This window comes from Ambystoma mexicanum, chromosome 1p (assembly GCF_040938575.1).
Source record: "Ambystoma mexicanum isolate Mex_15411 chromosome 1p, UKY_AmexF1_1, whole genome shotgun sequence".
NCBI classification, from domain to species: Eukaryota; Metazoa; Chordata; class Amphibia; order Caudata; family Ambystomatidae; genus Ambystoma; species Ambystoma mexicanum.
Genome location: NC_090921.1, coordinates 615,838,235 through 615,850,193, shown reverse-complemented (window position 1 = coordinate 615,850,193; position 11,959 = coordinate 615,838,235). Strand labels below are relative to the sequence as shown.

At 46.7% G+C, this 11,959-nt stretch overlaps 1 pseudogene; it reads right to left on the bottom strand.

Annotated features, from left to right (window-relative positions):
* Positions 1–7,697: 7,697 nt before the first annotated feature.
* LOC138500361 (microtubule-associated protein RP/EB family member 1 pseudogene) lies at positions 7,698–8,664 on the bottom strand (annotated as a pseudogene).
* Positions 8,665–11,959: the final 3,295 nt, after the last annotated feature.

The following is an 11,959-nucleotide window of genomic DNA, read 5'->3' as shown; positions in this document are numbered from 1 at the left end:
GTCATATTCATTTCAATGGGTGTCATATTTATTTCAATGCATGTCCTATTCATTTTAACGCATGTCTTATTCATTCCAATGCATGGTATATTCATTCAAATGCATGATATATTCACTTCAACGTGTGTCATATTCATTTCAATGGGTGTCATATTAATTCCATTGCATGTTCTATTCACTTCAAAGTGTGTCATATTCATTTCAATAGATGTCATAATTATCTCAATGCATGTCCTATTCATTTCAATATGTGTCTTATTCATGCCAATACATGTTATATTCACTTCAATGTGTGTCATATTCCTTTCAATGGGTGTCATATTTATTCCAATGAATGTTATATTCACCTCAACCTGTTTCATATTCATTTCAATGGGTGTCATATTCATTCCAATGAATGTTATATTTACTTCAACCGTTTTCATATTCATTTCAATGGGTGTTATGTTCATTCCATTACATGTCCTATTCACTTCAACATGTGTTATACTCATTTCAATGGGTGTCATATTCATTCCATTGCATGTCCTATTCACTTCAACATGCGTCATATTCATCTCAATGGGTGTCATATTTATTTCAATGCATGTCCTATTCATTTTAACGCATGTCTTATTCATTGCAATGCATGGTATATTCATTCAAATGCATGTTATATTCACTTCAAAGTGTGTCATATTCATTTCAATAGGTGTCATATTCATTCCATTGCATGTTCTATTCACTTCAAAGTGTGTCATATTCATTTCAATGGATGTCATAATTGTCTCAATGCATGTCCCATTCATTTCAATGTGTATCGTATTCATGCCAATACATGTTATATTTACTTCAATGTGTTTCATATTAATTTCAATGGGTGTCATATTCATTCCAATGAATGTTATATTCACTTCAACCTGTTTCATATTCATTTCAATGGGTGTTATGTTTATTTCAACGTGTGTCATATTTATTTCAACGTGAGTCATATTTATTTCAATGGGTGTCATATTGATTCCATTGCATGTCCTATTCGCTTCAACATGTGTCGTATTCATTTCAATGGGTGTCATATTTATTTCAATGTGTGTCATATTCATTTCAATGGGTATCATATTTATTTCAACATGTGTCATATCTATTTCAATGTGTGTCATATTTATTTCAATGGGTGTCATATTCATTCCATTGCATGTCCTATTCACTTCAAAGTGTGTCATATTCATTTCAGTGGGTGTCATATTCATTCCAATGAGTGTCCTATTCACTTCAACGTGTTTTATATTCATTTCAATGGGTGTTATATTTATTTCAACGTGAGTCATATTTATTTCAACATGTGTCATATTTATTTAAATGCGTGTCATATTCATTTCAATGGGTGTCATATTCATTTCAATGGGTGTCATATTTATTTCAATGGGTCTTATATTTATTTCAACGTGAGTCTTATTTATTTCAACGTGTGTCATATTTATTTCAATGCGTGTCATATTCATTTCAATGGGTGTCATATTTATTTCAACATGTCATATTTTTTTCAACGTGTGTCATATTTATTTCAATGCGTGTCATATTCATTTCAATGGGTGCCATATTTATTTCAACGTGTGTCATATTCATTTCAATGGGTGCCATAGTCATTCCATTGCATGTCATATTCACTTCAACGTGTGTCATATTCACTTCAATAGGTGTCATATTCATTTCAATGTGTGTCCTATTCATTTCGATGCATGTCTTATTCATTGAATTTCAGTGTATGTCATACTCATTTCAATACATGTCATACTCATTTCAATACATGTTATACTCATTTCGATACGTATTATAGTCATCTCAGTGTATGCCTTACTCATTTCATTGCATGTTGTATTCACTTCAATATGTCACATTCACAAAGGTGTAATTTTGACTTGAACGGCCTCCCATAGAAATGGCAGCCCGAGTGTAAGTGAGCCATAGAGATTTGCTGTACAAATGAGAGCAGTGTGAGTAAGGCAGAAATGCTGTGCGTGAATAGTGACATCAGTGTGAGTGAGCCAGGAATCCTGCAAGTGAGACAGGAGGGGGAGATGCAAGTAAAGTGTGGGCGCCAGGGATGGTGGGAGCGTGCCGAGACACAGGGGGAATGTGAGAGGGCAGCATTGGGTCGGTTCGTTAGAGAGAATGAAAACGTACTTCAAAGCTGGCGAGCCATGGGCAGCAAATGAGAACAAAGTAAACAGTTGGACCGTGCAAGTGCCATAAGAATTAACAGAATAAATCCACATACGGTTTAGTTGTAAACTAACGTAAATCTAAGGGCATGCGTTAGTAGCCTTTCAGTTAAGGACGGCAAACGTTAGGCAAAACTCTGCAAACAAAACAACAAAAATCTTTTTAGGGAGCCAACTAAACCACACCAGTCCCCTTGAGCCCGAATGCATCAATAGGAGGGAGGAGGCCAAAAACTGCCACAGACCAATTGGTGTCCACAGTTGGGTTTAGCGCTACACAAATACCCAGATTATACCCAGATTATATCGTATGTGTCTGAAAGGAGCCCGCGGGCTGGCAGTAGAAGTATATCATTGGAGCCATGCTGGTTCCCCCCACGCCTCCAATACACGTGTTGAAGACCTATAAAGCATCAGCAACCAGCAGGAATGCACTCTACAAATGCACGCTGAGGAGTGGAGGGCAGCCACGCACGAAAGAAGTTCATACTGTAGCCCTTGTAGGCAGCATACATTACCTCCACGTCCACTCTTCCTCGTCCCAGTACTTACTTCATGAGGCACCCGCCTCCGACACAGGACCTTCTTCTATTTCTTTAAATCCCTATAACTCCTCCCCCACATCCATGTCACTCAGTTTAAATGTTTCCTGCCTCCGGCAGGTTGGACTTTTTCTTCCCGGTGCGGGGCACTGGGGAGCACCGATTGCTGGCCCCCTGGGGGGGGCTGTGTGGCGGGGCCCTCGGCTCCCTCAGGTGCGGCACTGCTCCTGGGCCCCCTGCGGGGCTTGGGGTCACAGTTGAGCTGGATTGCCTCGCTCGGTTCTTTGCTGGGCTCCGGACCGCAGCGTGAGCATTGTGTCCCGGGTCCTGCACGGCCCGGGGGAAGGTAAGGAGAGGGGAGGACTGGGCTTGATGTTTTTCCCCTCTCCTCCTGTTTTGGCCATCTTGATTCGACTTGGCAGTATGGGCTAGCCTTCCCTTTTGTTGTGAGGCCTCTCTGCTTCTTGTCGTGGGGTGACAGTGGCAGAGAGTCTTTGGGAGTGCGGGGGCTCTGTTCTGTCGCAGGCATGTCACATACCACCCGCTCCTCAGACACACACAGCACAGGATGCACAGGATTGTTAGCTGCATTATCTGGGGGAAGGTAAGGAGAGGGGAGGACTGTGCTTGATATTTTTCCCCTCTCCTGCTGGTGTGGCCATCTTGACTCCTTCAACATGCCGTTTTCCTCGTGCTTTGTGTGCACATCTTTATTGGAAATGATGGCAAGCACTTGGCAGTATGGGCTAAGCCTTCCCTTTTGTTGTGAGGCCTCTCTGCTTCTTGTCGTGGGGTGACTGTGACAGAGTATTTGAAAGTGCGGGGGCTCTGTTCTGTCGCAGGCATGCCACATACCACCCGCTCCTCAGAGACACACGGCCCAGGATGCACCGGATGTCAGCTGCATTCTCTGGGGGAAGATAAGGAGAGGGGAGGACTGTGCTTGATGTTTTCCCCTCTCTTGCTGGTATGGCCATCTTGACTCCTTTGAAAGGCCGTTACCTCGTGCTCTGTGTACACATCTTTATTGGAAATGATGGCAAGCACTTGGCAGTATGGGCTAGCCTTCCTTTTTTGCTGTGAGGACTCTCTGCTTCTTGTCGTGGGGTGACTGTGACAGAGTATTTGAAAGTGCGGGGCTCTGTTCTGTCACAGACATGTCACATACCACCAGCTCCTCAGACACACACAGCCCAGTATGCACCGGATGTTGGCTGCATTCCTTGCGTGCTGCCTGTGAATACGGCGCAGATTTTGGAACCATCTGCAAGCGGCCGGAAGGGTACCGGCCTGGCATAGTCTACACTTCGGGTTCGAGTCTCAGTGGTGCTGACTCGGTCCTTCATCCTTCCTAGACCGATGCATTGGAACGATTTAGAGCATGGGGCTACCAGCTACTGGATACAGGGCTCAAGCCACCTCTCAGTCATGTGGTGTGTTTGGGTCTGTGCTAGCTATGGACGCAGACTCCTTGTCCTGTCCTCTTCCTCTAAACTGCGCAAGGGAAAGTCAAAGGAGTTGATTTGCTTTTCCCTTGTCCGGCATGGGATTATGGAAAATGATCATGGAAGTAACGGCCATGCAGGGGGTTCCCAGTGTCTCTTCTTTTAGGCCCTAGGTCCTCCGGTGCTGACGTGTTGCTTTCACGCCTCCTCTCAGACTTGTGGGAAGTGATAGGGCACATGGTGGCACATGTCTGTGCTTAGAGGGGTTCTCAGAGCCCCTGGTGCCGGTGGAGGGGATGTCACTTCAGTGGGTTTTCCAGTATAGGCATACCTCAGGTAGGGGGTTGCCTTTGATGTCGGCTATCCGGGATGGATTGCTTTGCCCCGCTTTGTGACAGTACTCTGCCCTTTTGACGCCAGCCTGGTGGCTCCTCTGTCGGCTGAGGGGGCCATAGTCTGCTGGACTTCTGGGCTGTCCAGTATCTCCCTTTTGATAGGTCAAATCTTTTTGTGGGCTGACAAGCATGCTGTTATATTGTGGCGCAGGCCTGTTTCAACGTCCTGTGATTTCCCTCTGGTGCAAGTGCAGTGACTGGCGGTTTTCCCTGGCTCCTCGTCTCTATCTTCTCGGAGGTGTATGGGACCGGTGGGGTTCGGCTTCCTGGGTAATGGGATCCGTCTGGAGGGGGTATCAGTTGCCGTTCCTGTCTCCTCCTGTCCAGGTTTGCATGGTTAGGACTTTGGTACCCAGCTCACGGTCCAAGTAGTTGGCCATGGGATCCGTTCTCTCCGAACGGTTGTTGTGGGTTACTTGCGGGTGTTCCTGGTCCCAATGCCTTCTAGGATGTGTCACCTGCTTATGGGTCTCAAGACCCTGCACTGCTTGTCCGGACGTCTGGGGAGAGCGTACTCTGGATGTTGTACGGGGGGGCGCTTGCTGGCTGTTCTGGGCTGGGTTCTCAGAAGGCAGTATGTCTCGACTCACCTGTTGCTGAAGTTACGGGGCACGTGGCGTCTTGCATGTTTTCCAGTTCCTTGAGCCTGTCTTCGGTTACGTCTCCTGGTGTCTTATACTCTCTCCCACTGGCTCCCGACATCTCGGCTTTCGTAGTTTTGTTTTCAGTGTCCCCAGCGCTGCGAGTGTCCCTGCTATGGTGGCGGGGGGTTTCAGGTCTACAGGCTGAGGTGTGCATGGTCCTTCCTCCTGTGACCTCTCCTACTACCAACACCAGCAGAAAGGGTATACATTGGGGGTCCTCTCAGCTCAAGGGTTGTGAGATCTGGGGAGAGCCGGTGATCATCCAATTGGCAAGAGTTGTGCCATTGTGCAAGCTCTGGTGTACTTCGAGGAGTTGCTGGACGGTCGGCGGTTTTTGGTCCGATCGGACAATACGACGGCCTTGGCATATGTGAACTGCAAAAGGGGTTCCGGCTGTTCCTTGAATGCTCTGGCAGCGCTGATAGGCACCTGGGAGGAATCTCATCTGGTGTATCTGCTGGCCTCACGGATCAGAAGGGTGGACAATGTTCAAGCGGATCTTCTCAGACGCCGGTTTTCACTCCTCTGCAGAACTGGTCCTGTTGACCCAGGTCTTTGCGGTGACCTGTGTCAGATTAGGGTCCTTGGTTCTAGACCTGTTTGCATCCCCGGCCTCAGCAGAAGTTCCCCTCTTCTGCTCTCGGTTTCAGGTTGAGGGGATTGGGGGATGGACGCCCTCTCTGTACAGTGGCCTTGGGGTTTTCCTTTATGCCTTTCCGCCTATTCCCCTTCTGCCCCGGGTGGTTTGGCGCATCTGAGTGTCCAGGGTGACTGTGTTGTTGTTAGCTCTGTTCTGGTGCCGCCGGAGTTGGCTCCCCTCTCTGTTGGAGCTTCGTTCCTAGGAACCTTGGCTGGTTCCGAGGTGGCCGTGTCCCCTTCAAGGGGATCTGCGGTTAGAATTCCACCGGATGCAATGGGCGGTGTGGCTATTGCTCAGTCTAGGTTGATATCTCAGGGGTTCTCAGATCCTGTAGTTGAGTCCAAATGGATGCTCTTAGACCCTCCACTCTGAAGGTGTTAGGCAGACATTGGGGCCATTTCCGAGACTGGTATGGGCAGTCTGGGATCCCTCCCCTGCGTTCTGGCCTCTGCTATCCTTCGGTTCCTCCAGGAGGGGTTTTGACAGGGGCCTGGCAGTTTTTCCAGGCTTTGCTCTCAGCGGGCCTCCATGAAATTCCTTTTGGGGGACTCTGACGGTCACTTGAATGGGGAGGTGTTGGTGGGGAAGTTGATCCAGGGTTTTTCTTCTTCCCTTCCTTGTGCTGATAAAGGGCTTTCCTTTTGGGATCTCCCTCTTGTATTACGGTTCCTTCATGGGCCTCCTTTTGAGCCCATTTCCGAGATTGATATCAAACATCTTACACTGAAATCTGCTTTTCTTATTGCCCTCACTTCTGCCCGTAGGCTTGGGGAGATTGGGGCTCTCTTATGTCACGCTCCTTTCCTGAGGGTGCTGCCATACTCGGTGGTGCCGGGGTGTGGTCCGAAGTTTCTCCCTTCAGTTGTCTCTCGGGTTTCACACCTCTCAGGGTCTGGTTCTCCCTGACTTCTTTCATGATCCAAGAACGCCTGAGGAGGTGGCTCGGCTTAACATTGATGTCCGGCGGGACGCGTTGGAGTATTTGGCTTGGTTTGCCTTTTCCACCAATCTGATAGTCTTCTGATTGCTTGTGGTCTGGCTGGGGCTGGGCATAACGCATCTGTGGTTTCCATTTTCCGGTGGTTCCGGGTTGTGATCTCTAGGGCCTGTGTGGCTTCTGGCCTGCCTGTGCCTGCGCACAATCAGGGGCGGTCTACCAGGGGTTTCGCGGCTTCCTGGCCCGATGTAAGGAGGGTTTTTCTCTGCAAGAGATTTGTATGGCTGCCGCCTTGGCTGGTCTAGGCATTTTCATCAACCGCTATGGGTTGAGTTTCTCCCACTCGGGGGTTGGTTCCTTCGTGGTTGGAGTTTTTGTCTGTGGGGATGTGATTTAAGAGTTATTGTTGGTGTGTTTTGCTGCACTGTTTTTGGCTCTGTCTCATTGGGACCTTTTCCCCGTTGATGTTTTGGTATACCTCATGAAGTAAGTACGGGAACGAGGAAGAGTGGACGTGGAGGTAATGCTCTGATTACTTACCGGTAATCTTCATTACTCCTAGTCCTACTCTTCCTCGTCACAGTACTGACGACCCACCTCACCCTCCCTGCGGGGAAGGTCCCATGCTCCGGCTTGGTAATATGAAACTGAGTGACATGGATGTGGGGGAGGAGTTATAGGGATTTAAAGAAATAGAAGAAGGTCCTGTGTCGGAGGCGGGTGCCTCATGAAGTAAGTACTGTGACGAGGAAGAGTAGGACTAGTAGTAATGAAGATTACCGGTAAGTAATCAGAGCATTCCCGCCGTTTACTTGTGGGAACGCGTGTACTGGCCCCTTCAACTATATGCCCCCTCTTTCTCCCTGCTCTTCCCCCTTTGTCAAAAAAAGTATTCAAACACTGGCATAGTCAGCTGGTAGGCGCGCTGTGTGTTTTATATTTTTGTACAGGTAAGCAAACGACTGGGGGAAATAATTCCGATCGTCACCATGCTGGTTTGAGCAGCATTGATATTCCTCTTGTTCCTGTGGTGGTGCTCCTTCGTCAGGTACCACAGGCCCTTCATCTGTAGCATAGAGAATGTCTATTATCTTTTGCAGTACAGGGTTGCTTTCGCCTTCATTCTCCTGACAAAATCAGCTCAATGCTCTGCAGCTTTCCGAAATAGAAGTCCTTCTCCTTCTCCAGGTCTTCCACAGTTGCTTTCAGCAAATGAATCAGTTGCATCAGCTCTGCAGACTCCGCCTCCCCGTTATTAACTGATGCCTTTTTTTGTTAACATGGGGCCCGATTTCGGAGCTACAGCATTCCTCTGGGGGGCTAATGCTGTTTTCTGTGGAGCCGTTTTCGACATTTTCTTTGTGGCTTGAGAAGGATCTGTTGTCACAGTCTTTGCTACTGTGGCCCCCACCAATCTGTCATCTGTATTTCAGTGATTTTTGTCGTTTGCTGAGAACAGGCGCTGCAGTAATGGGTGCTGGCGCGGCCTCATGACCTTGTCAGGCTGCCACTGGGTCATTATCTTTTCCATCATAATTTACATTAAAAAACTTTTTGAACCTCTGAACGTACTCACAATTGTCCTGGTATTATTTTGTCGACACCCATTTTCTTAACTGCTGCTTTCAACATCTTGTAGTTCTGAATGTACTCATGCTCTAGCTTGGCTTGGAATTTAACTTTCTTTAGGGTCGCTGAGCCAGGGAATAGCATACCCATGAATTGACAGTAAGCAATACCTGAGCATAGCTGTTCAAATTTCATTAAATTCAGCTGCAACGACTCATTGATCCTTGCAAGCATATCATGTTGAGTCAAGTTATCACTAGTCACAGACGTAGAATATACATTGACGGCCATTTTCTGTCAGACCCGTCGCATTCACACCGGCACCACCCGTACTGAGGTCATGCAGAAGTGACCGTCCCGGAACCGTTGAACAGGAAGGTGTCTTATAGAGAGGGAGGGACCTTGTCCCTCTGCAACGCAAAAAGGCTGCACCTGAAGTGTTGCCATAAATAGGTTGAAGATGGGGGTTTCAGGCTGATTATGCAGCTACCACTGGTAAGGGGTGGGGTTAGGAGTCTAGTAAGGGGATCCCCACTGTGTTGACACCCACCACTTGTGTTGCCAAGACTGCTGTACCATGAGTGCTCACTCAATGTCTGAGGTCCTGAGCAGAGCACACAGCTCAGGGGCTTGAGTTCCCCCTTTCTTGTTCGCATGGGACATTGCAGTCATATTGTATTTGTAGATCAAGACCTTCTTGCCCTGAGAGGATGGTAAGAATGCCTTTACGACCAATAACACCACTTTGAACTTAAGAACATTGATGAGAAATGACCTTCCTTGGTGGAACCACAGTTCATGAACCTGAAGTTGATCCAGAGTAGGAGAAGTAATTTAATACCATAGAGTGCATGGCTATGGAACTCTCGGGCCTGGGAGTAACATCATAGAATCGGGCTTGATTACAATAACATTAACCTGAATACACCCATGACCAGATTTTAAAAAGGAGTCAATACCTTTGGGTTTTGTCAATCCTTGTTTTCAAATACATGTGAAACATTTAAAAAATGCTCTGCTGTTTGAAGAAACTCTGAAAATTGGGCGTGTGTGTGAGAATGCAGTGTGAGTGAATGTGAGAAGAAGTATGGGTGAGGTATTGATAGGTGTGCATATAACTGTAACTGTGAATTATCTGAGTGGGTGGGTGCATGTGTAGAGAATGCAGCGTGAGAGAAGGGGTATGGGTAAGTGATTGGTGGGTCAACGTGTATTCATGGGTTTGTGTCTGAATGTTCTGGTGGGTGCCCATGTGGAGAATGCAGTGCGAATGTTCTGGCATGTTAGTGCAGTCAGTCTAGCAATTTCTTACTTTGACATGACATGCTTTACTGGGCATTTATGATAAAAGCATGATACGTGTTCTTACATGTCTAGACTGGCCCATACTGGAGCCAGTTTGGACATGTTTTCTTATAAATAACCTATCATATCATATTATGGCATTGCATTTTTAATGGCAAAGCCAACAGGAGTATGTTATTTGGGGCTACTGGCATAGCTAACCTGGACATGTGTTCCTAGAGTAAAGCCACCATGAATATGGTCTTATATGGGAACATGGCACATATTCGTGCAGCCACCATGGACCACACACAACTGCTAGTGAGCACTGTGGGCTTGTGACAGGCCTGTGCTCATTATGTTGGCTCAGTCTCCATGTGGCCTGGAGCTAAAGGGGAGGAACAAAATGAGACACTCTCTCTCTCTCTCAGCATTCCTTGCCACACTCAATATGTGAGAACTGACCAACAAATGAAAATGCTTCAGAAAACCTCTAACACCTGTAAATGTATATAACCTGCTACAAAGTATTTGTTTTGTTTTTTGCCATATTTCGACAGGGGATGACTGTAGATTTGCTTCGTTCTGGCTCAGTTTCTAAGGGTTGAATTTGATGACACACCTTCGTTCATTTCATGCAGTATATTTTATTTCAATTGTATGGCATCATTTGGCCTCGGACGTAGGCTTACATTCACAGTAATTTGGTAATATGGGCCTATACACACTGATACTCACACTACATATGGTGATCCATTCTTGCGTGAAATGTATATCATGTTACAGTGATAGCATAACCATATTGTTCTTGGTGTACTGAGGAACAATGTTATGTGATGCCACTTTCTATTTTGTCAAGGGGTGAAAGGTTGTGTTCTATCGCGTCCTGTAATATCACATCACTTCCTGTGATGTCATTAGAGGTCAAGGGTCGTGTGATGTCACTTCCACTATCCCTGGCATTTTGGTGAAATTACGTCCCTCTGCTTATCCCTTAATAAAATACCGTTTCCCAAATAGCAATCTTTTTTATTCGTTGCCACTCTCTTACAATGCTGTGGCAGCTTACACTTTTCTAAAATAACGATTGTCAACTTGTCCTAACAAAGAGATGAAACGAGTAAAAACTCCTCAGCGAGACATTTCGCCCTGAGCTTTCAGTGGTGTCTCCTATCATGTTTGTGGCAAAAGCCCTCAGCAAACGTGGGCGTATTTTCTTAGCTTTCACACACTGCCTGCTTTCTTCTTAACTGTGTATATTAACGCGCTTTGAAGCGGTACAGATGTTTCAGGTTACATGGAGACCCGCTCCCGCACGCTCTGTATTTCTTGCTAGATCGCGCTCTTAATTTAAAACTGTCCTTCGCGCTCATATTCGCACAGGCGGGAAATGTCAATGAAAACAACAATCGTTGCCTCTAAAGAGATGTGTGGGGGGAAGCCATGCTATGTTGCTGCAAAGCAATAGAACCAATTTCAGCTTTCACGGCACCAGCAAGGTGCGGTTTAACGAGCCGTAGACATTCTGGGAATTCTTCGAATAGTCAGATTTTCCAGAGTCTGAGCAGAGGGGAAATTCTCTGAAGAGGAGCGCAGGTAGCTGCCAGTGTGGGGCGATTTTTTTTTTAATTCTTATACTGTAATTTTTTTGAACTGGCAACATAGTTACACATTCCGCGGCACATGCGCTTTCGAGACCACAACATACACACACATACAAATACATACACGCCTCAGGCTGCAGTAAGATGTTGAGGTTCTCAATACACATTCAAAGGGGACTGGTGAAAGGCTTTGATGTGAGAGACTAGTTTTACAGTCGCCTGAAAGGAAGTCAGTACCGTTGAGTCAATGCAGTTACTGGGGAAACCACGTAGACTGTGAAAGGCCAGCGGCAGGGACATGTTTTGGTGGTGGGCGGGTGGGGGCATGGTGTGGGGGGCACGAAAGGGCTAATGCAGCACCTGTCAATACCTTTTAAATATTTTTCATTCGGCAGGGCCTGAAAGGGGCCCAGGAGGTGAGGGAGTTCCCGCCCACTTTCTGTCTTTGCTCTGCCACTGCATACGACTGTTAGTACTGGGATACGGTCAAGTGAGTCCAAGAAGTGATGGACTCTAACCCTCTTGGAAGCTCCAAGCTGCCAGCAACACCCTCATTTCCGTTGTAGAGTAAGCAATCTTTGTCTGCTCCCACAAATCATTAGTCCGATGAATGCAGCAGTCAGTGACAGTAACTGGACCTTAACAACTGGTTGATCTGCTTTGGCCTAATTATCACAGGTCAAAGTCTTGCCTGCTGT